Source organism: Kogia breviceps, chromosome 7 (assembly GCF_026419965.1).
Source record: "Kogia breviceps isolate mKogBre1 chromosome 7, mKogBre1 haplotype 1, whole genome shotgun sequence".
NCBI classification, from domain to species: Eukaryota; Metazoa; Chordata; class Mammalia; order Artiodactyla; family Physeteridae; genus Kogia; species Kogia breviceps.
Window position 1 is genome coordinate 90,740,851 of NC_081316.1, and position 22,897 is coordinate 90,763,747.

Below are 22,897 nucleotides of genomic sequence, written 5' to 3' on the forward strand. Positions count from 1 at the left end.
TTAGGTTTAGGCTCCCGTTGAGGCTTAGGGTCGAGATTGGGGTACAGATACGTGTTAGGGGGCGTGTGCGTTGCAGGGCGCAGATAATCGTTAGGGTAGGCCTCAGGCTTCAGGCTGCGGGTGAGGCTTAGGGTTCTGGGTCGGAGTTGGAGCTAGGGTTAGGGTTATACTCCCGGTGAGGCCTAGGTTCGAGAATGGGGTACGGATACGTATTAGGGGGCGTTTGCGTTGAAGGGCGTGACTTATCCTTAGTGTAGGCCTCAGGGTTCAGGCTGCGGTTGAGGCTTAGGGTTCAGGGTCAGGGTTGGAGCTAGGCTTAGATTTAGGCTCCCGGTTATGCTTCGGGTCGAGATTGGGGTACGGATACGTGTTAGGGGGCGTGTGCATTGCAGGTCGGGGCTGGTAGTTAGGGTAGGCCTCAAGGTTCAGTGTTCCGGTTAGTCCTAGTGTTCAGGGTCAGAGTTGGAGCTAGGGTTAGCATTAGGCTTCCAGTGAAGCCTAGGGTCGAGAGTGGGGTACGGATACGTGTAGGGGGCATGTGAGTTGCACGGCACAGCTTATCGTTACAGTAGGCCTCAGGGTTCAGGCTGCGGATGATGCTTAGGTTTCAGGGTCAGGGTTGGAGCTCGGGATAGGGTTAGGCTCCCGGTGAGGCTTCGGGTCGAGATTGGGGTACAGATACTTGTTATGGGGCGTGTGCGTTGCAGCGCTCCGCTTATCGTTAGGTTAGGCCTCAGGGTTCAGGCTGCGGGTTAGGATTAGTGTTCAGGGTGAGAGTTGGAGCTAGGGTTAGGTTTAGGCTTCCGGTGAGGCTTAGGGCCGAGATTGGGGTACGGATACCTGTTAGGTGGCGTGTTCGTTGCAGGGCGTAGGTTATCGTTAGGGTAGGCCTCCGGGTTCAGGCTGCGGGTGAGGCTTACGGTTCATGGTCAGAGTTGGAGCTAGGGTAAGGTTTAGGTTCCCGGTGAGGCTTCGGGTCGAGATTGTGGTACGGATATGTGTTAGGGGTCGTGTGCGTTGCAGGGCGCGGCTTTTCGTTAGTGTAGGCCTCAGGGTTCAGTCTTCCTGTGAGGCTTAGGGTTCAGGGTCAGGGTTGGAGCCAGCGTTAGCGTTAGGCTCCCTGTGAGACCTAGGTTCGAGATTGGGGTACAGATACGTCTTTGCGGGCGTGTGCGTTGCAGGGTGCAGCTTATTGTTATGGTAGGCCTCAGGGTTCAGGCTGCGGGTGAGGCTTAGGGTTCAGGGTCAGGGTTGGAGCTAGGGTTAGGATTAGGCTCCCTCTGAGGCCTAGGTTCGCGATTGGTGTACGGATACGTGTTAGGGGGTGTTAGCGTTGCAGGGCGCAGCTTATCGATGGGGTAGGTCTCAGGGTTTTGGCTGTGGGTGAGGCTTAGTGTTCAGGATAAGAGTTGGAGATAGGGTTAGTGTTCGGCTCCCACTGAGGCTTACGGTCGAGATGGGGGTAGAGATACGTGTTAGGGGGAGTTTTTCATTGCAGGGCGCCGATAATCGTTAGGGTAGGCCTCAGGGTTCAGGCTGTGGATGAGGCTTAGCGTACAGGATCAGGGTTGGATTTAGGGTTAGTGTGAGGCTCCCGGTGAGGCCTAGGGTCGAGATTGGCGTACGGAAACGTGTTAGGGCGCGTTTTCGTTTCAGGGCGCGACTTATCGTTAGGGTTGGCCTCAGCGTTCAGGCTGCGGGTGAGGCTTAGTGTTCAGGGTCAGGGTTGGAGCTAGCGTTAGCGTTCGGCTCCCGATGAGGCCTAGGTACGAGACTGGGGTACAGATACGTCTTTGGGGGTGTGTGCGTTGCAGGGCGCGGCTTATTGTTAGGGTAGGCCTCAGGGTTCAGGCTGCAGGTGAGGCTTAGTGTTCATGGTCAGAGTTGGAGCTACGGTTAGGATTAGGCTCCCGCTGAGGCTTACGGTCGAGATTGGTGTACAGATACCTGTTAAGGGGCGTGTGCGTTGCAGGGCGCATATAATCGTTAGGGTAGGCTTCAGGGTTAAGGCTGCGGATGAGGCTTCGGGTGCAGGGTTAGGGTTGGAGCTATGTTTAGGTTTAGGCTCCCGGTGAGGCCTAGGTTCGAGAATGGGGTTCGGATACGTGTTAGGGGGCGTTTGCGTTGCAGGGCGCGACTTATCTTTAGGGTCGGCCTCACGGTTCAGGCTGCGGGTGAGGCTTAGTTTTCAGGGTCAGGGTTGGAGTACGGGTTATGGTTAGGCACCCGGTGAGGCTTAGGGTCGAGATTGGGGTAAGGATACGTGTTAGGGGGCGTGTGGGTTGCAGGGCGATGCTTATAGTTATGGTAGGCCTCAGGGTTCAGTCTTCCTGTGAGGCTTAGGGTTCAGAGTCAAGATTGGAGCTAGGGTAAGTGTTAGGCTCCCGGTGAGGCCTAGGCTCGAGATTGGGGTACGGATATGTGTTAGGGGGAGTTGTTGTTGCAGGGCGTGGTTTATCATTAGGGTAGGCCTCAGGGTTCAGGCTGCGGGTGTGGATTAGGGTTCAGGGCGAGTGTCGGAGCTAGGGTTAGGTTTAGGTTCCCGGTGAGGCTTCGGGTAGAGATTTGGGTACTGATACATGTTAGGGGGCGTGTGCATTCCAGGGCGCGGCTTATCGTTAGTGTAGGCCTCAGGGTTCGTCTTCCTGTGACGCTTAGGGTTCAGGGTCAGGGTTGGAACTAGCATTAGCGTTCGACTCCCGGTGAGGCCTATGGTCGAGATTGGGGTACATATACGTGTTAGGGGGCGTGTGCTTTGCAGGGCGCAGCTTATTGTTAGGGTAGGCCTCAGGGTTCAGGCTGCGGGTGAGGCTTAGTGTTCAGGGTCAGGGTTGTAGCTAGGGCTAGGGTTAGGCTCCCTCTGAGGCCTAGGTTCGAGATTGGGGTACGGATACATTTTAGGGGGAGTGTGCCTTGCAGGGCGCGGCTTATCGTTATAGTAAGGCTCAGGGTTTTTGCTGCGAGTGAGGCTTAGTGTTCAGGATAAGGGTTGGAGTTAGGGTTAGGGTTTGGCTCCCGGTGAGGCCTAGGGTCGAGATTGGGGTACGGATATGTATTAGGGGGCGTTGTTGTTGCAAGGCACGGTTTATCGGTAGGGTAGGCCTCAGGGTTCTGGATGCAGGTGAGGTTTATTGTTCAGGGTCAGGGTTGGAGCTAGGGTTAGGGTTAGGCTCCCGGTGTTGCTTTTGGTCGAGATTGGGGTACGGATACGTGTTAGGGGGCGTGTGAGTTGCAGGACACGGCTGACGTTAGGGTAGGCCTCAGGTATCGAGCTTCGGGTGAGGCTTAGTTTTCAGGGTCAGGGTTGGAGCTAGGGTTAGGTTTAGGCTCCCGTTTAGGCTTCGGGTCGAGATTGGATTACGGATACGTTTTAGGGCGCTTGTGCATTGCAGGGCGTGGCTGAACATTAGCTTAGGCCTCAGGGTTCAGACTGTGGGTGAGTCTTAGGTTTCACGGTCAGGGTTGGAGCTAGGGGTAGGGTTAGGCTCCGGCTGAGGCTTACGGTCGTGATTGAGGTACAGATACGTCTTAGGTGTCGTGTGCTTTGCATGGCGCAGATAATACTTAGGGTAGGCTTCAGGGTTCAGGCTGCGGGTGAGGCTTAGGATTCAGGGTCTGGGTTGGAGCTAGGGTTAAGGTTAGGCTCCCTCTGAGGCCTAGGTTCGAGATTGGGGTACGGATACGTGTTACGGGGAGTTGTTGTTGAAGGGCGTGGCTTATCGTTAGGTTAGGCCTCAGTGTTCAGGCTGCGGGTGTGGATTAGGGTTCAGGGTGAGTGTCGGAGATAGGGTTAGGGTTAGGCTCTCGCTGAGGCCTACGGCCGAGATTGCATTACGGATACGTGTTAGGGGGCTTGTGAATTGCAGAGCACGGCTTATCTTTAGTGTTGGTCTCAGGTTTCAGGCTGCAGCTGAGGCTTAGGGTTCAGGGTCAGGTTTGGAGCTAAGTTTAGGTTTAGGCTCCAGGTGATGCCTAGGGTCGAGATTGGGGTACGGATACGTGTTAGGGGGCGTGTGGTTTGCAGGGCACGGCCTATAGTTAGGGTGGGCCTCAGGGTTCAGACTTCCAGTAAGGCTTAGGATTCAGGGTCAGTGTTGGAGCTATGGTTAGCGTTAGGCACCCGTTGCGGCCTAGGTTCGACATTGGGATACGGATACATGTAAGGGGGCGTGTGAGTTGCACGGCGTGGCTTATCCTTAGCCTAGGCCTCAGCGTTCAGGCTGCAGGTGAGGCTTAGCGTTCAGGGTCAGGGTTGGAGCTAGGGTTATGGTTAGGCAGGCGGTGAGGCCTATGGTCGAGATTCGGTTACGGAAACGTGTTAGGGGGCATTTGCGTTGCAGGGCGTGACTTATCGTAAGGGTAGGCCCCAGGGTTCAGGCTGCGGGTGAGGCTTAGTGTTCAGGGTCAGGGTTGGAGCTCTGGTTTGGCTTAGGCTCTCGCTGAGGCCTATGGCCGAGATTGGAGTATGGATACGTGTTAGGGGGCGTGTGCATTGCAGGGCACGGCTGATCGTTAGTGTAGGTCTCAGGGTTCAGGCTGCGGTTGAGGCTTAGGGTTCAGGGTCAGGTTTGGAGCTAAGGTTAGGTTTAGGCTCCCGGTGAGGCCTAGGTTCGAGATTGTGGTACGGATACGTGTTAGGGGGCGTGTGCATTGCAGGGCACGGCTGATCGTTAGGGTAGGCCTCAGGGTTCACACTGTGGTTGAGGCTTAGGTTTCAGGGTCAGGTTTGGAGGTAGTGTTAGCGTTCGACTCCTGGTGAGGCCTAGGGTCGAGATTGGGGTACGGATACCTGTTCGGGGGTGTGTGCGTTGCAGGGCACAGCTTTTCGTTAGGGTAGCGCTCAGGGTTGTGGCTGCGGATGAGGCTTAGTGTTCAGGATAAGGGTTGTAGTTTGGGTTAGGGTTAGGCTCCCGGTGAGGCCTAGGGTCGAGATTGGGGTACGGATATATGTTAGGGAGCGTTGTTCTTGCAGGGCGCGGTTTATCATTAGGGTAGGTCTCACGGTTCAGGTTGCAGGTGAGGTTTATTGTTCAGGGTCAGGGTTGGAGCTAGGGTTAGGGTTAGGCTCCCTGTGAGGCTTTGGTTCGAGATTGGGGTACGGATACGTGTTAAGGGGCGTGTGCCTTGCAGGGCGGGACTTAACGGTAGGGCAGGCCTCAGGGTTCAGGCGGCGGGTGAGACTTAGGGTTCAGGGTCAAGTTTGGAGCTAGCGGTAATTTTAGGCTCCCCTTGAGGCTTTGGGTCGAGATTGGTGTTCGGATACGTGTTAGGTGGCGTTTGAGTTGCAGTGCGCAGATAATCATTAGGGTAGGCCTCAGGGATCAGGCTGTGGGTGAGGCTTAGGATTCAGGGACAGGGTTGGAGATAGGGTTAGGTTTAGGCTCCCGTTGAGGCTTAGGGTCGAGATTGGGGTACAGATACGTGTTAGGGGGCGTGTGCGTTGCAGGGCGCAGATAATCGTTAGGGTAGGCCTCAGGCTTCAGGCTGCGGGTGAGGCTTAGGGTTCTGGGTCGGAGTTGGAGCTAGGGTTAGGGTTATACTCCCGGTGAGGCCTAGGTTCGAGAATGGGGTACGGATACGTATTAGGGGGCGTTTGCGTTGAAGGGCGTGACTTATCCTTAGTGTAGGCCTCAGGGTTCAGGCTGCGGTTGAGGCTTAGGGTTCAGGGTCAGGGTTGGAGCTAGGCTTAGATTTAGGCTCCCGGTTATGCTTCGGGTCGAGATTGGGGTACGGATACGTGTTAGGGGGCGTGTGCATTGCAGGTCGGGGCTGGTAGTTAGGGTAGGCCTCAAGGTTCAGTGTTCCGGTTAGTCCTAGTGTTCAGGGTCAGAGTTGGAGCTAGGGTTAGCATTAGGCTTCCAGTGAAGCCTAGGATCGAGAGTGGGGTACGGATACGTGTAGGGGGCATGTGAGTTGCACGGCACAGCTTATCGTTAGAGTAGGCCTCAGGGTTCAGGCTGCGGATGATGCTTAGGTTTCAGGGTCAGGGTTGGAGCTCGGGATAGGGTTAGGCTCCCGGTGAGGCTTCGGGTCGAGATTGGGGTACAGATACTTGTTAGGGGGCGTGTGCGTTGCAGCGCTCCGCTTATCGTTAGGTTAGGCCTCAGGGTTCAGGCTGCGGGTTAGGATTAGTGTTCAGGGTGAGAGTTGGAGCTAGGGTTAGGTTTAGGCTTCCGGTGAGGCTTAGGGCCGAGATTGGGGTACGGATACCTGTTAGGTGGCGTGTTCGTTGCAGGGCGTAGGTTATCGTTAGGGTAGGCCTCCGGGTTCAGGCTGCGGGTGAGGCTTACGGTTCATGGTCAGAGTTGGAGCTAGGGTAAGGTTTAGGTTCCCGGTGAGGCTTCGGGTCGAGATTGGGGTACGGATATGTGTTAGGGGTCGTGTGCGTTGCAGGGCGCGGCTTTTCGTTAGTGTAGGCCTCAGGGTTCAGTCTTCCTGTGAGGCTTAGGGTTCAGGGTCAGGGTTGGAGCCAGCGTTAGCGTTAGGCTCCCTGTGAGACCTAGGTTCGAGATTGGGGTACAGATACGTCTTTGCGGGCGTGTGCGTTGCAGGGTGCAGCTTATTGTTATGGTAGGCCTCAGGGTTCAGGCTGCGGGTGAGGCTTAGGGTTCAGGGTCAGGGTTGGAGCTAGGGTTAGGATTAGGCTCCCTCTGAGGCCTAGGTTCGCGATTGGTGTACGGATACGTGTTAGGGGGTGTTAGCGTTGCAGGGCGCAGCTTATCGTTGGGGTAGGTCTCAGGGTTTTGGCTGTGGGTGAGGCTTAGTGTTCAGGATAAGAGTTGGAGATAGGGTTAGTGTTCGGCTCCCACTGAGGCTTACGGTCGAGATGGGGGTAGAGATACGTGTTAGGGGGAGTTTTTCATTGCAGGGCGCCGATAATCGTTAGGGTAGGCCTCAGGGTTCAGGCTGTGGATGAGGCTTAGCGTACAGGATCAGGGTTGGATTTAGGGTTAGTGTGAGGCTCCCGGTGAGGCCTAGGGTCGAGATTGGCGTACGGAAACGTGTTAGGGCGCGTTTTCGTTTCAGGGCGCGACTTATCGTTAGGGTTGGCCTCAGCGTTCAGGCTGCGGGTGAGGCTTAGTGTTCAGGGTCAGGGTTGGAGCTAGCGTTAGCGTTCGGCTCCCGATGAGGCCTAGGTACGAGACTGGGGTACAGATACGTCTTTGGGGGTGTGTGCGTTGCAGGGCGCGGCTTATTGTTAGGGTAGGCCTCAGGGTTCAGGCTGCAGGTGAGGCTTAGTGTTCATGGTCAGAGTTGGAGCTACGGTTAGGATTAGGCTCCCGCTGAGGCTTATGGTCGAGATTGGTGTACAGATACCTGTTAAGGGGCGTGTGCGTTGCAGGGCGCATATAATCGTTAGGGTAGGCTTCAGGGTTAAGGCTGCGGATGAGGCTTCGGGTGCAGGGTTAGGGTTGGAGCTATGTTTAGGTTTAGGCTCCCGGTGAGGCCTAGGTTCGAGAATGGGGTTCGGATACGTGTTAGGGGGCGTTTGCGTTGCAGGGCGCGACTTATCTTTAGGGTCGGCCTCACGGTTCAGGCTGCGGGTGAGGCTTAGTTTTCAGGGTCAGGGTTGGAGTACGGGTTATGGTTAGGCACCCGGTGAGGCTTAGGGTCGAGATTGGGGTAAGGATACGTGTTAGGGGGCGTGTGGGTTGCAGGGCGATGCTTATAGTTATGGTAGGCCTCAGGGTTCAGTCTTCCTGTGAGGCTTAGGGTTCAGAGTCAAGATTGGAGCTAGGGTAAGTGTTAGGCTCCCGGTGAGGCCTAGGCTCGAGATTGGGGTACGGATATGTGTTAGGGGGAGTTGTTGTTGCAGGGCGTGGTTTATCATTAGGGTAGGCCTCAGGGTTCAGGCTGCGGGTGTGGATTAGGGTTCAGGGCGAGTGTCGGAGCTAGGGTTAGGTTTAGGTTCCCGGTGAGGCTTCGGGTAGAGATTTGGGTACTGATACATGTTAGGGGGCGTGTGCATTCCAGGGCGCGGCTTATCGTTAGTGTAGGCCTCAGGGTTCGTCTTCCTGTGACGCTTAGGGTTCAGGGTCAGGGTTGGAACTAGCATTAGCGTTCGACTCCCGGTGAGGCCTATGGTCGAGATTGGGGTACATATACGTGTTAGGGGGCGTGTGCTTTGCAGGGCGCAGCTTATTGTTAGGGTAGGCCTCAGGGTTCAGGCTGCGGGTGAGGCTTAGTGTTCAGGGTCAGGGTTGTAGCTAGGGTTAGGGTTAGGCTCCCTCTGAGGCCTAGGTTCGAGATTGGGGTACGGATACATTTTAGGGGGAGTGTGCCTTGCAGGGCGCGGCTTATCGTTATAGTAAGGCTCAGGGTTTTTGCTGCGAGTGAGGCTTAGTGTTCAGGATAAGGGTTGGAGTTAGGGTTAGGGTTTGGCTCCCGGTGAGGCCTAGGGTCGAGATTGGGGTACGGATATGTATGAGGGGGCGTTGTTGTTGCAAGGCACGGTTTATCGGTAGGGTAGGCCTCAGGGTTCTGGATGCAGGTGAGGTTTATTGTTCAGGGTCAGGGTTGGAGCTAGGGTTAGGGTTAGGCTCCCGGTGTTGCTTTTGGTCGAGATTGGGGTACGGATACGTGTTAGGGGGCGTGTGAGTTGCAGGACACGGCTGACGTTAGGGTAGGCCTCAGGTATCGAGCTTCGGGTGAGGTTTAGTTTTCAGGGTCAGGGTTGGAGCTAGGGTTAGGTTTAGGCTCCCGTTTAGGCTTCGGGTCGAGATTGGATTACGGATACGTTTTAGGGCGCTTGTGCATTGCAGGGCGTGGCTGAACATTAGCTTAGGCCTCAGGGTTCAGACTGTGGGTGAGTCTTAGGTTTCACGGTCAGGGTTGGAGCTAGGGGTAGGGTTAGGCTCCGGCTGAGGCTTACGGTCGTGATTGAGGTACAGATACGTCTTAGGTGTCGTGTGCTTTGCATGGCGCAGATAATACTTAGGGTAGGCTTCAGGGTTCAGGCTGCGGGTGAGGCTTAGGATTCAGGGTCTGGGTTGGAGCTAGGGTTAAGGTTAGGCTCCCTCTGAGGCCTAGGTTCGAGATTGGGGTACGGATACGTGTTACGGGGAGTTGTTGTTGAAGGGCGTGGCTTATCGTTAGGTTAGGCCTCAGTGTTCAGGCTGCGGGTGTGGATTAGGGTTCAGGGTGAGTGTCGGAGATAGGGTTAGGGTTAGGCTCTCGCTGAGGCCTACGGCCGAGATTGCATTACGGATACGTGTTAGGGGGCTTGTGAATTGCAGAGCACGGCTTATCTTTAGTGTTGGTCTCAGGTTTCAGGCTGCAGCTGAGGCTTAGGGTTCAGGGTCAGGTTTGGAGCTAAGTTTAGGTTTAGGCTCCAGGTGATGCCTAGGGTCGAGATTGGGGTACGGATACGTGTTAGGGGGCGTGTGGTTTGCAGGGCACGGCCTATAGTTAGGGTGGGCCTCAGGGTTCAGACTTCCAGTAAGGCTTAGGATTCAGGGTCAGTGTTGGAGCTATGGTTAGCGTTAGGCACCCGTTGCGGCCTAGGTTCGACATTGGGATACGGATACATGTAAGGGGGCGTGTGAGTTGCACGGCGTGGCTTATCCTTAGCCTAGGCCTCAGCGTTCAGGCTGCAGGTGAGGCTTAGCGTTCAGGGTCAGGGTTGGAGCTAGGGTTATGGTTAGGCAGGCGGTGAGGCCTATGGTCGAGATTCGGTTACGGAAACGTGTTAGGGGGCATTTGCGTTGCAGGGCGTGACTTATCGTAAGGGTAGGCCCCAGGGTTCAGGCTGCGGGTGAGGCTTAGTGTTCAGGGTCAGGGTTGGAGCTCTGGTTTGGCTTAGGCTCTCGCTGAGGCCTATGGCCGAGATTGGAGTATGGATACGTGTTAGGGGGCGTGTGCATTGCAGGGCACGGCTGATCGTTAGTGTAGGTCTCAGGGTTCAGGCTGCGGTTGAGGCTTAGGGTTCAGGGTCAGGTTTGGAGCTAAGGTTAGGTTTAGGCTCCCGGTGAGGCCTAGGTTCGAGATTGTGGTACGGATACGTGTTAGGGGGCGTGTGCATTGCAGGGCACGGCTGATCGTTAGGGTAGGCCTCAGGGTTCACACTGTGGTTGAGGCTTAGGTTTCAGGGTCAGGTTTGGAGGTAGTGTTAGCGTTCGACTCCTGGTGAGGCCTAGGGTCGAGATTGGGGTACGGATACCTGTTCGGGGGTGTGTGCGTTGCAGGGCACAGCTTTTCGTTAGGGTAGCGCTCAGGGTTGTGGCTGCGGATGAGGCTTAGTGTTCAGGATAAGGGTTGTAGTTTGGGTTAGGGTTAGGCTCCCGGTGAGGCCTAGGGTCGAGATTGGGGTACGGATATATGTTAGGGAGCGTTGTTCTTGCAGGGCGCGGTTTATCATTAGGGTAGGTCTCACGGTTCAGGTTGCAGGTGAGGTTTATTGTTCAGGGTCAGGGTTGGAGCTAGGGTTAGGGTTAGGCTCCCTCTGAGGCCTAGGTTCGCGATTGGTGTACGGATACGTGTTAGGGGGTGTTAGCGTTGCAGGGCGCAGCTTATCGTTGGGGTAGGTCTCAGGGTTTTGGCTGTGGGTGAGGCTTAGTGTTCAGGATAAGAGTTGGAGATAGGGTTAGTGTTCGGCTCCCACTGAGGCTTACGGTCGAGATGGGGGTAGAGATACGTGTTAGGGGGAGTTTTTCATTGCAGGGCGCCGATAATCGTTAGGGTAGGCCTCAGGGTTCAGGCTGTGGATGAGGCTTAGCGTACAGGATCAGGGTTGGATTTAGGGTTAGTGTGAGGCTCCCGGTGAGGCCTAGGGTCGAGATTGGCGTACGGAAACGTGTTAGGGCGCGTTTTCGTTTCAGGGCGCGACTTATCGTTAGGGTTGGCCTCAGCGTTCAGGCTGCGGGTGAGGCTTAGTGTTCAGGGTCAGGGTTGGAGCTAGCGTTAGCGTTCGGCTCCCGATGAGGCCTAGGTACGAGACTGGGGTACAGATACGTCTTTGGGGGTGTGTGCGTTGCAGGGCGCGGCTTATTGTTAGGGTAGGCCTCAGGGTTCAGGCTGCAGGTGAGGCTTAGTGTTCATGGTCAGAGTTGGAGCTACGGTTAGGATTAGGCTCCCGCTGAGGCTTACGGTCGAGATTGGTGTACAGATACCTGTTAAGGGGCGTGTGCGTTGCAGGGCGCATATAATCGTTAGGGTAGGCTTCAGGGTTAAGGCTGCGGATGAGGCTTCGGGTGCAGGGTTAGGGTTGGAGCTATGTTTAGGTTTAGGCTCCCGGTGAGGCCTAGGTTCGAGAATGGGGTTCGGATACGTGTTAGGGGGCGTTTGCGTTGCAGGGCGCGACTTATCTTTAGGGTCGGCCTCACGGTTCAGGCTGCGGGTGAGGCTTAGTTTTCAGGGTCAGGGTTGGAGTACGGGTTATGGTTAGGCACCCGGTGAGGCTTAGGGTCGAGATTGGGGTAAGGATACGTGTTAGGGGGCGTGTGGGTTGCAGGGCGATGCTTATAGTTATGGTAGGCCTCAGGGTTCAGTCTTCCTGTGAGGCTTAGGGTTCAGAGTCAAGATTGGAGCTAGGGTAAGTGTTAGGCTCCCGGTGAGGCCTAGGCTCGAGATTGGGGTACGGATATGTGTTAGGGGGAGTTGTTGTTGCAGGGCGTGGTTTATCATTAGGGTAGGCCTCAGGGTTCAGGCTGCGGGTGTGGATTAGGGTTCAGGGCGAGTGTCGGAGCTAGGGTTAGGTTTAGGTTCCCGGTGAGGCTTCGGGTAGAGATTTGGGTACTGATACATGTTAGGGGGCGTGTGCATTCCAGGGCGCGGCTTATCGTTAGTGTAGGCCTCAGGGTTCGTCTTCCTGTGACGCTTAGGGTTCAGGGTCAGGGTTGGAACTAGCATTAGCGTTCGACTCCCGGTGAGGCCTATGGTCGAGATTGGGGTACATATACGTGTTAGGGGGCGTGTGCTTTGCAGGGCGCAGCTTATTGTTAGGGTAGGCCTCAGGGTTCAGGCTGCGGGTGAGGCTTAGTGTTCAGGGTCAGGGTTGTAGCTAGGGCTAGGGTTAGGCTCCCTCTGAGGCCTAGGTTCGAGATTGGGGTACGGATACATTTTAGGGGGAGTGTGCCTTGCAGGGCGCGGCTAATCGTTATAGTAAGGCTCAGGGTTTTTGCTGCGAGTGAGGCTTAGTGTTCAGGATAAGGGTTGGAGTTAGGGTTAGGGTTTGGCTCCCGGTGAGGCCTAGGGTCGAGATTGGGGTACGGATATGTATGAGGGGGCGTTGTTGTTGCAAGGCACGGTTTATCGGTAGGGTAGGCCTCAGGGTTCTGGATGCAGGTGAGGTTTATTGTTCAGGGTCAGGGTTGGAGCTAGGGTTAGGGTTAGGCTCCCGGTGTTGCTTTTGGTCGAGATTGGGGTACGGATACGTGTTAGGGGGCATGTGAGTTGCAGGACACGGCTGACGTTAGGGTAGGCCTCAGGTATCGAGCTTCGGGTGAGGCTTAGTTTTCAGGGTCAGGGTTGGAGCTAGGGTTAGGTTTAGGCTCCCGTTTAGGCTTCGGGTCGAGATTGGATTACGGATACGTTTTAGGGCGCTTGTGCATTGCAGGGCGTGGCTGAACATTAGCTTAGGCCTCAGGGTTCAGACTGTGGGTGAGTCTTAGGTTTCACGGTCAGGGTTGGAGCTAGGGGTAGGGTTAGGCTCCGGCTGAGGCTTACGGTCGTGATTGAGGTACAGATACGTCTTAGGTGTCGTGTGCTTTGCATGGCGCAGATAATACTTAGGGTAGGCTTCAGGGTTCAGGCTGCGGGTGAGGCTTAGGATTCAGGGTCTGGGTTGGAGCTAGGGTTAAGGTTAGGCTCCCTCTGAGGCCTAGGTTCGAGATTGGGGTACGGATACGTGTTACGGGGAGTTGTTGTTGAAGGGCGTGGCTTATCGTTAGGTTAGGCCTCAGTGTTCAGGCTGCGGGTGTGGATTAGGGTTCAGGGTGAGTGTCGGAGATAGGGTTAGGGTTAGGCTCTCGCTGAGGCCTACGGCCGAGATTGCATTACGGATACGTGTTAGGGGGCTTGTGAATTGCAGAGCACGGCTTATCTTTAGTGTTGGTCTCAGGTTTCAGGCTGCAGCTGAGGCTTAGGGTTCAGGGTCAGGTTTGGAGCTAAGTTTAGGTTTAGGCTCCAGGTGATGCCTAGGGTCGAGATTGGGGTACGGATACGTGTTAGGGGGCGTGTGGTTTGCAGGGCACGGCCTATAGTTAGGGTGGGCCTCAGGGTTCAGACTTCCAGTAAGGCTTAGGATTCAGGGTCAGTGTTGGAGCTATGGTTAGCGTTAGGCACCCGTTGCGGCCTAGGTTCGACATTGGGATACGGATACATGTAAGGGGGCGTGTGAGTTGCACGGCGTGGCTTATCCTTAGCCTAGGCCTCAGCGTTCAGGCTGCAGGTGAGGCTTAGCGTTCAGGGTCAGGGTTGGAGCTAGGGTTATGGTTAGGCAGGCGGTGAGGCCTATGGTCGAGATTCGGTTACGGAAACGTGTTAGGGGGCATTTGCGTTGCAGGGCGTGACTTATCGTAAGGGTAGGCCCCAGGGTTCAGGCTGCGGGTGAGGCTTAGTGTTCAGGGTCAGGGTTGGAGCTCTGGTTTGGCTTAGGCTCTCGCTGAGGCCTATGGCCGAGATTGGAGTATGGATACGTGTTAGGGGGCGTGTGCATTGCAGGGCACGGCTGATCGTTAGTGTAGGTCTCAGGGTTCAGGCTGCGGTTGAGGCTTAGGGTTCAGGGTCAGGTTTGGAGCTAAGGTTAGGTTTAGGCTCCCGGTGAGGCCTAGGTTCGAGATTGTGGTACGGATACGTGTTAGGGGGCGTGTGCATTGCAGGGCACGGCTGATCGTTAGGGTAGGCCTCAGGGTTCACACTGTGGTTGAGGCTTAGGTTTCAGGGTCAGGTTTGGAGGTAGTGTTAGCGTTCGACTCCTGGTGAGGCCTAGGGTCGAGATTGGGGTACGGATACCTGTTCGGGGGTGTGTGCGTTGCAGGGCACAGCTTTTCGTTAGGGTAGCGCTCAGGGTTGTGGCTGCGGATGAGGCTTAGTGTTCAGGATAAGGGTTGTAGTTTGGGTTAGGGTTAGGCTCCCGGTGAGGCCTAGGGTCGAGATTGGGGTACGGATACGTGTTACGGGGAGTTGTTGTTGAAGGGCGTGGCTTATCGTTAGGTTAGGCCTCAGTGTTCAGGCTGCGGGTGTGGATTAGGGTTCAGGGTGAGTGTCGGAGATAGGGTTAGGGTTAGGCTCTCGCTGAGGCCTACGGCCGAGATTGCATTACGGATACGTGTTAGGGGGCTTGTGAATTGCAGAGCACGGCTTATCTTTAGTGTTGGTCTCAGGTTTCAGGCTGCAGCTGAGGCTTAGGGTTCAGGGTCAGGTTTGGAGCTAAGTTTAGGTTTAGGCTCCAGGTGATGCCTAGGGTCGAGATTGGGGTACGGATACGTGTTAGGGGGCGTGTGGTTTGCAGGGCACGGCCTATAGTTAGGGTGGGCCTCAGGGTTCAGACTTCCGGTAAGGCTTAGGATTCAGGGTCAGTGTTGGAGCTATGGTTAGCGTTAGGCACCCGTTGCGGCCTAGGTTCGACATTGGGATACGGATACATGTAAGGGGGCGTGTGAGTTGCACGGCGTGGCTTATCCTTAGCCTAGGCCTCAGCGTTCAGGCTGCAGGTGAGGCTTAGCGTTCAGGGTCAGGGTTGGAGCTAGGGTTATGGTTAGGCAGGCGGTGAGGCCTATGGTCGAGATTCGGTTACGGAAACGTGTTAGGGGGCATTTGCGTTGCAGGGCGTGACTTATCGTAAGGGTAGGCCCCAGGGTTCAGGCTGCGGGTGAGGCTTAGTGTTCAGGGTCAGGGTTGGAGCTCTGGTTTGGCTTAGGCTCTCGCTGAGGCCTATGGCCGAGATTGGAGTATGGATACGTGTTAGGGGGCGTGTGCATTGCAGGGCACGGCTGATCGTTAGTGTAGGTCTCAGGGTTCAGGCTGCGGTTGAGGCTTAGGGTTCAGGGTCAGGTTTGGAGCTAAGGTTAGGTTTAGGCTCCCGGTGAGGCCTAGGTTCGAGATTGTGGTACGGATACGTGTTAGGGGGCGTGTGCATTGCAGGGCACGGCTGATCGTTAGGGTAGGCCTCAGGGTTCACACTGTGGTTGAGGCTTAGGTTTCAGGGTCAGGTTTGGAGGTAGTGTTAGCGTTCGACTCCTGGTGAGGCCTAGGGTCGAGATTGGGGTACGGATACCTGTTCGGGGGTGTGTGCGTTGCAGGGCACAGCTTTTCGTTAGGGTAGCGCTCAGGGTTGTGGCTGCGGATGAGGCTTAGTGTTCAGGATAAGGGTTGTAGTTTGGGTTAGGGTTAGGCTCCCGGTGAGGCCTAGGGTCGAGATTGGGGTACGGATATATGTTAGGGAGCGTTGTTCTTGCAGGGCGCGGTTTATCATTAGGGTAGGTCTCACGGTTCAGGTTGCAGGTGAGGTTTATTGTTCAGGGTCAGGGTTGGAGCTAGGGTTAGGGTTAGGCTCCCTGTGAGGCTTTGGTTCGAGATTGGGGTACGGATACGTGTTAAGGGGCGTGTGCCTTGCAGGGCGGGACTTAACGGTAGGGCAGGCCTCAGGGTTGAGGCGGCGGGTGAGACTTAGGGTTCAGGGTCAAGTTTGGAGCTAGCGGTAATTTTAGGCTCCCCTTGAGGCTTTGGGTCGAGATTGGTGTTCGGATACGTGTTAGGTGGCGTTTGAGTTGCAGTGCGCAGATAATCATTAGGGTAGGCCTCAGGGATCAGGCTGTGGGTGAGGCTTAGGATTCAGGGACAGGGTTGGAGATAGGGTTAGGTTTAGGCTCCCGTTGAGGCTTAGGGTCGAGATTGGGGTACAGATACGTGTTAGGGGGCGTGTGCGTTGCAGGGCGCAGATAATCGTTAGGGTAGGCCTCAGGCTTCAGGCTGCGGGTGAGGCTTAGGGTTCTGGGTCGGAGTTGGAGCTAGGGTTAGGGTTATACTCCCGGTGAGGCCTAGGTTCGAGAATGGGGTACGGATACGTATTAGGGGGCGTTTGCGTTGAAGGGCGTGACTTATCCTTAGTGTAGGCCTCAGGGTTCAGGCTGCGGTTGAGGCTTAGGGTTCAGGGTCAGGGTTGGAGCTAGGCTTAGATTTAGGCTCCCGGTTATGCTTCGGGTCGAGATTGGGGTACGGATACGTGTTAGGGGGCGTGTGCATTGCAGGTCGGGGCTGGTAGTTAGGGTAGGCCTCAAGGTTCAGTGTTCCGGTTAGTCCTAGTGTTCAGGGTCAGAGTTGGAGCTAGGGTTAGCATTAGGCTTCCAGTGAAGCCTAGGGTCGAGAGTGGGGTACGGATACGTGTAGGGGGCATGTGAGTTGCACGGCACAGCTTATCGTTAGAGTAGGCCTCAGGGTTCAGGCTGCGGATGATGCTTAGGTTTCAGGGTCAGGGTTGGAGCTCGGGATAGGGTTAGGCTCCCGGTGAGGCTTCGGGTCGAGATTGGGGTACAGATACTTGTTAGGGGGCGTGTGCGTTGCAGCGCTCCGCTTATCGTTAGGTTAGGCCTCAGGGTTCAGGCTGCGGGTTAGGATTAGTGTTCAGGGTGAGAGTTGGAGCTAGGGTTAGGTTTAGGCTTCCGGTGAGGCTTAGGGCCGAGATTGGGGTACGGATACCTGTTAGGTGGCGTGTTCGTTGCAGGGCGTAGGTTATCGTTAGGGTAGGCCTCCGGGTTCAGGCTGCGGGTGAGGCTTACGGTTCATGGTCAGAGTTGGAGCTAGGGTAAGGTTTAGGTTCCTGGTGAGGCTTCGGGTCGAGATTGGGGTACGGATATGTGTTAGGGGTCGTGTGCGTTGCAGGGCACGGCTTTTCGTTAGTGTAGGCCTCAGGGTTCAGTCTTCCTGTGAGGCTTAGGGTTCAGGGTCAGGGTTGGAGCCAGCGTTAGCGTTAGGCTCCCTGTGAGACCTAGGTTCGAGATTGGGGTACAGATACGTCTTTGCGGGCGTGTGCGTTGCAGGGTGCAGCTTATTGTTATGGTAGGCCTCAGGGTTCAGGCTGCGGGTGAGGCTTAGGGTTCAGGGTCAGGGTTGGAGCTAGGGTTAGGATTAGGCTCCCTCTGAGGCCTAGGTTCGCGATTGGTGTACAGATACGTGTTAGGGGGTGTTAGCGTTGCAGGGCGCAGCTTATCGTTGGGGTAGGTCTCAGGGTTTTGGCTGTGGGTGAGGCTTAGTGTTCAGGATAAGAGTTGGAGATAGGGTTAGTGTTCGGCTCCCACTGAGGCTTACGGTCGAGATGGGGGTAGAGATACGTGTTAGGGGGAGTTTTTCATTGCAGGGCCCCGATAATCGTTAGGGTAGGCCTCAGGGTTCAGGCTGTGGATGAGGCTTAGCGTACAGGATCAGGGTTGGATTTAGGGTTAGTGTGAGGCTCCCGGTGAGGCCTAGGGTCGAGATTGGCGTACGGAAACGTGTTAGGGCGCGTTTTCGTTTCAGGGCGCGACTTATCGTTAGGGTTGGCCTCAGCGTTCAGGCTGCGGGTGAGGCTTAGTGTTCAGGGTCAGGGTTGGAGCTAGCGTTAGCGTTCGGCTCCCGATGAGGCCTAGGTACGAGACTGGGGTACAGATACGTCTTTGGGGGTGTGTGCGTTGCAGGGCGCGGCTTATTGTTAGGGTAGGCCTCAGGGTTCAGGCTGCAGGTGAGGCTTAGTGTTCATGGTCAGAGTTGGAGCTACGGTTAGGATTAGGCTCCCGCTGAGGCTTACGGTCGAGATTGGTGTACAGATACCTGTTAAGGGGCGTGTGCGTTGCAGGGCGCATATAATCGTTAGGGTAGGCTTCAGGGTTAAGGCTGCGGATGAGGCTTCGGGTGCAGGGTTAGGGTTGGAGCTATGTTTAGGTTTAGGCTCCCGGTGAGGCCTAGGTTCGAGAATGGGGTTCGGATACGTGTTAGGGGGCGTTTGCGTTGCAGGGCGCGACTTATCTTTAGGGTCGGCCTCACGGTTCAGGCTGCGGGTGAGGCTTAGTTTTCAGGGTCAGGGTTGGAGTACGGGTTATGGTTAGGCACCCGGTGAGGCTTAGGGTCGAGATTGGGGTAAGGATACGTGTTAGGGGGCGTGTGGGTTGCAGGGCGATGCTTATAGTTATGGTAGGCCTCAGGGTTCAGTCTTCCTGTGAGGCTTAGGGTTCAGAGTCAAGATTGGAGCTAGGGTAAGTGTTAGGCTCCCGGTGAGGCCTAGGCTCGAGATTGGGGTACAGATATGTGTTAGGGGGAGTTGTTGTTGCAGGGCGTGGTTTATCATTAGGGTAGGCCTCAGGGTTCAGGCTGCGGGTGTGGATTAGGGTTCAGGGCGAGTGTCGGAGCTAGGGTTAGGTTTAGGTTCCCGGTGAGGCTTCGGGTAGAGATTTGGGTACTGATACATGTTAGGGGGCGTGTGCATTCCAGGGCGCGGCTTATCGTTAGTGTAGGCCTCAGGGTTCGTCTTCCTGTGACGCTTAGGGTTCAGGGTCAGGGTTGGAACTAGCATTAGCGTTCGACTCCCGGTGAGGCCTATGGTCGAGATTGGGGTACATATACGTGTTAGGGGGCGTGTGCTTTGCAGGGCGCAGCTTATTGTTAGGGTAGGCCTCAGGGTTCAGGCTGCGGGTGAGGCTTAGTGTTCAGGGTCAGGGTTGTAGCTAGGGTTAGGGTTAGGCTCCCTCTGAGGCCTAGGTTCGAGATTGGGGTGCGGATACATTTTAGGGGGAGTGTGCCTTGCAGGGCGCGGCTTATCGTTATAGTAAGGCTCAGGGTTTTTGCTGCGAGTGAGGCTTAGTGTTCAGGATAAGGGTTGGAGTTAGGGTTAGGGTTTGGCTCCCGGTGAGGCCTAGGGTCGAGATTGGGGTACGGATATGTATTAGGGGGCGTTGTTGTTGCAAGGCACGGTTTATCGGTAGGGTAGGCCTCAGGGTTCTGGATGCAGGTGAGGTTTATTGTTCAGGGTCAGGGTTGGAGCTAGGGTTAGGGTTAGGCTCCCGGTGTTGCTTTTGGTCGAGATTGGGGTACGGATACGTGTTAGGGGGCGTGTGAGTTGCAGGACACGGCTGACGTTAGGGTAGGCCTCAGGTATCGAGCTTCGGGTGAGGCTTAGTTTTCAGGGTCAGGGTTGGAGCTAGGGTTAGGTTTAGGCTCCCGTTTAGGCTTCGGGTCGAGATTGGATTACGGATACGTTTTAGGGCGCTTGTGCATTGCAGGGCGTGGCTGAACATTAGCTTAGGCCTCAGGGTTCAGACTGTGGGTGAGTCTTAGGTTTCACGGTCAGGGTTGGAGCTAGGGGTAGGGTTAGGCTCCGGCTGAGGCTTACGGTCGTGATTGAGGTACAGATACGTCTTAGGTGTCGTGTGCTTTGCATGGCGCAGATAATACTTAGGGTAGGCTTCAGGGTTCAGGCTGCGGGTGAGGCTTAGGATTCAGGGTCTGGGTTGGAGCTAGGGTTAAGGTTAGGCTCCCTCTGAGGCCTAGGTTCGAGATTGGGGTACGGATACGTGTTACGGGGAGTTGTTGTTGAAGGGCGTGGCTTATCGTTAGGTTAGGCCTCAGTGTTCAGGCTGCGGGTGTGGATTAGGGTTCAGGGTGAGTGTCGGAGATAGGGTTAGGGTTAGGCTCTCGCTGAGGCCTACGGCCGAGATTGCATTACGGATACGTGTTAGGGGGCTTGTGAATTGCAGAGCATGGCTTATCTTTAGTGTTGGTCTCAGGTTTCAGGCTGCAGCTGAGGCTTAGGGTTCAGGGTCAGGTTTGGAGCTAAGTTTAGGTTTAGGCTCCAGGTGATGCCTAGGGTCGAGATTGGGGTACGGATACGTGTTAGGGGGCGTGTGGTTTGCAGGGCACGGCCTATAGTTAGGGTGGGCCTCAGGGTTCAGACTTCCGGTAAGGCTTAGGATTCAGGGTCAGTGTTGGAGCTATGGTTAGCGTTAGGCACCCGTTGCGGCCTAGGTTCGACATTGGGATACGGATACATGTAAGGGGGCGTGTGAGTTGCATGGCGTGGCTTATCCTTAGCCTAGGCCTCAGAGTTCAGGCTGCAGGTGAGGCTTAGCGTTCAGGGTCAGGTTTAGAGCTAGGGTTATGGTTAGGCAGGCGGTGAGGCCTATGGTCGAGATTCGGTTACGGAAACGTGTTAGGGGGCATTTGCGTTGCAGGGCGTGACTTATCGTAAGGGTAGGCCCCAGGGTTCAGGCTGCGGGTGAGGCTTAGTGTTCAGGGTCAGGGTTGGAGCTCTGGTTTGGCTTAGGCTCTCGCTGAGGCCTATGGCCGAGATTGGAGTATGGATACATGTTAGGGGGCGTGTGCATTGCAGGGCACGGCTGATCGTTAGTGTAGGTCTCAGGGTTCAGGCTGCGGTTGAGGCTTAGGGTTCAGGGTCAGGTTTGGAGCTAAGGTTAGGTTTAGGCTCCCGGTGAGGCCTAGGTTCGAGATTGTGGTACGGATACGTGTTAGGGGGCGTGTGCATTGCAGGGCACGGCTGATCGTTAGGGTAGGCCTCAGGGTTCACACTGTGGTTGAGGCTTAGGTTTCAGGGTCAGGTTTGGAGGTAGTGTTAGCGTTCGACTCCTGGTGAGGCCTAGGGTCGAGATTGGGGTACGGATACCTGTTCGGGGGTGTGTGCGTTGCAGGGCACAGCTTTTCGTTAGGGTAGCGCTCAGGGTTGTGGCTGCGGATGAGGCTTAGTGTTCAGGATAAGGGTTGTAGTTTGGGTTAGGGTTAGGCTCCCGGTGAGGCCTAGGGTCGAGATTGGGGTACGGATATATGTTAGGGAGCGTTGTTCTTGCAGGGCGCGGTTTATCATTAGGGTAGGTCTCACGGTTCAGGTTGCAGGTGAGGTTTATTGTTCAGGGTCAGGGTTGGAGCTAGGGTTAGGGTTAGGCTCCCTGTGAGGCTTTGGTTCGAGATTGGGGTACGGATACGTGTTAAGGGGCGTGTGCCTTGCAGGGCGGGACTTAACGGTAGGGCAGGCCTCAGGGTTGAGGCGGCGGGTGAGACTTAGGGTTCAGGGTCAAGTTTGGAGCTAGCGGTAATTTTAGGCTCCCCTTGAGGCTTTGGGTCGAGATTGGTGTTCGGATACGTGTTAGGTGGCGTTTGAGTTGCAGTGCGCAGATAATCATTAGGGTAGGCCTCAGGGATCAGGCTGTGGGTGAGGCTTAGGATTCAGGGACAGGGTTGGAGATAGGGTTAGGTTTAGGCTCCCGTTGAGGCTTAGGGTCGAGATTGGGGTACAGATACGTGTTAGGGGGCGTGTGCGTTGCAGGGCGCAGATAATCGTTAGGGTAGGCCTCAGGCTTCAGGCTGCGGGTGAGGCTTAGGGTTCTGGGTCGGAGTTGGAGCTAGGGTTAGGGTTATACTCCCGGTGAGGCCTAGGTTCGAGAATGGGGTACGGATACGTATTAGGGGGCGTTTGCGTTGAAGGGCGTGACTTATCCTTAGTGTAGGCCTCAGGGTTCAGGCTGCGGTTGAGGCTTAGGGTTCAGGGTCAGGGTTGGAGCTAGGCTTAGATTTAGGCTCCCGGTTATGCTTCGGGTCGAGATTGGGGTACGGATACGTGTTAGGGGGCGTGTGCATTGCAGGTCGGGGCTGGTAGTTAGGGTAGGCCTCAAGGTTCAGTGTTCCGGTTAGTCCTAGTGTTCAGGGTCAGAGTTGGAGCTAGGGTTAGCATTAGGCTTCCAGTGAAGCCTAGGGTCGAGAGTGGGGTACGGATACGTGTAGGGGGCATGTGAGTTGCACGGCACAGCTTATCGTTAGAGTAGGCCTCAGGGTTCAGGCTGCGGATGATGCTTAGGTTTCAGGGTCAGGGTTGGAGCTCGGGATAGGGTTAGGCTCCCGGTGAGGCTTCGGGTCGAGATTGGGGTACAGATACTTGTTAGGGGGCGTGTGCGTTGCAGCGCTCCGCTTATCGTTAGGTTAGGCCTCAGGGTTCAGGCTGCGGGTTAGGATTAGTGTTCAGGGTGAGAGTTGGAGCTAGGGTTAGGTTTAGGCTTCCGGTGAGGCTTAGGGCCGAGATTGGGGTACGGATACCTGTTAGGTGGCGTGTTCGTTGCAGGGCGTAGGTTATCGTTAGGGTAGGCCTCCGGGTTCAGGCTGCGGGTGAGGCTTACGGTTCATGGTCAGAGTTGGAGCTAGGGTAAGGTTTAGGTTCCCGGTGAGGCTTCGGGTCGAGATTGGGGTACGGATATGTGTTAGGGGTCGTGTGCGTTGCAGGGCGCGGCTTTTCGTTAGTGTAGGCCTCAGGGTTCAGTCTTCCTGTGAGGCTTAGGGTTCAGGGTCAGGGTTGGAGCCAGCGTTAGCGTTAGGCTCCCTGTGAGACCTAGGTTCGAGATTGGGGTACAGATACGTCTTTGCGGGCGTGTGCGTTGCAGGGTGCAGCTTATTGTTATGGTAGGCCTCAGGGTTCAGGCTGCGGGTGAGGCTTAGGGTTCAGGGTCAGGGTTGGAGCTAGGGTTAGGATTAGGCTCCCTCTGAGGCCTAGGTTCGCGATTGGTGTACGGATACGTGTTAGGGGGTGTTAGCGTTGCAGGGCGCAGCTTATCGTTGGGGTAGGATTCAGGGTTTTGGCTGTGGGTGAGGCTTAGTGTTCAGGATAAGAGTTGGAGATAGGGTTAGTGTTCGGCTCCCACTGAGGCTTACGGTCGAGATGGGGGTAGAGATACGTGTTAGGGGGAGTTTTTCATTGCAGGGCGCCGATAATCGTTAGGGTAGGCCTCAGGGTTCAGGCTGTGGATGAGGCTTAGCGTACAGGATCAGGGTTGGATTTAGGGTTAGTGTGAGGCTCCCGGTGAGGCCTAGGGTCGAGATTGGCGTACGGAAACGTGTTAGGGCGCGTTTTCGTTTCAGGGCGCGACTTATCGTTAGGGTTGGCCTCAGCGTTCAGGCTGCGGGTGAGGCTTAGTGTTCAGGGTCAGGGTTGGAG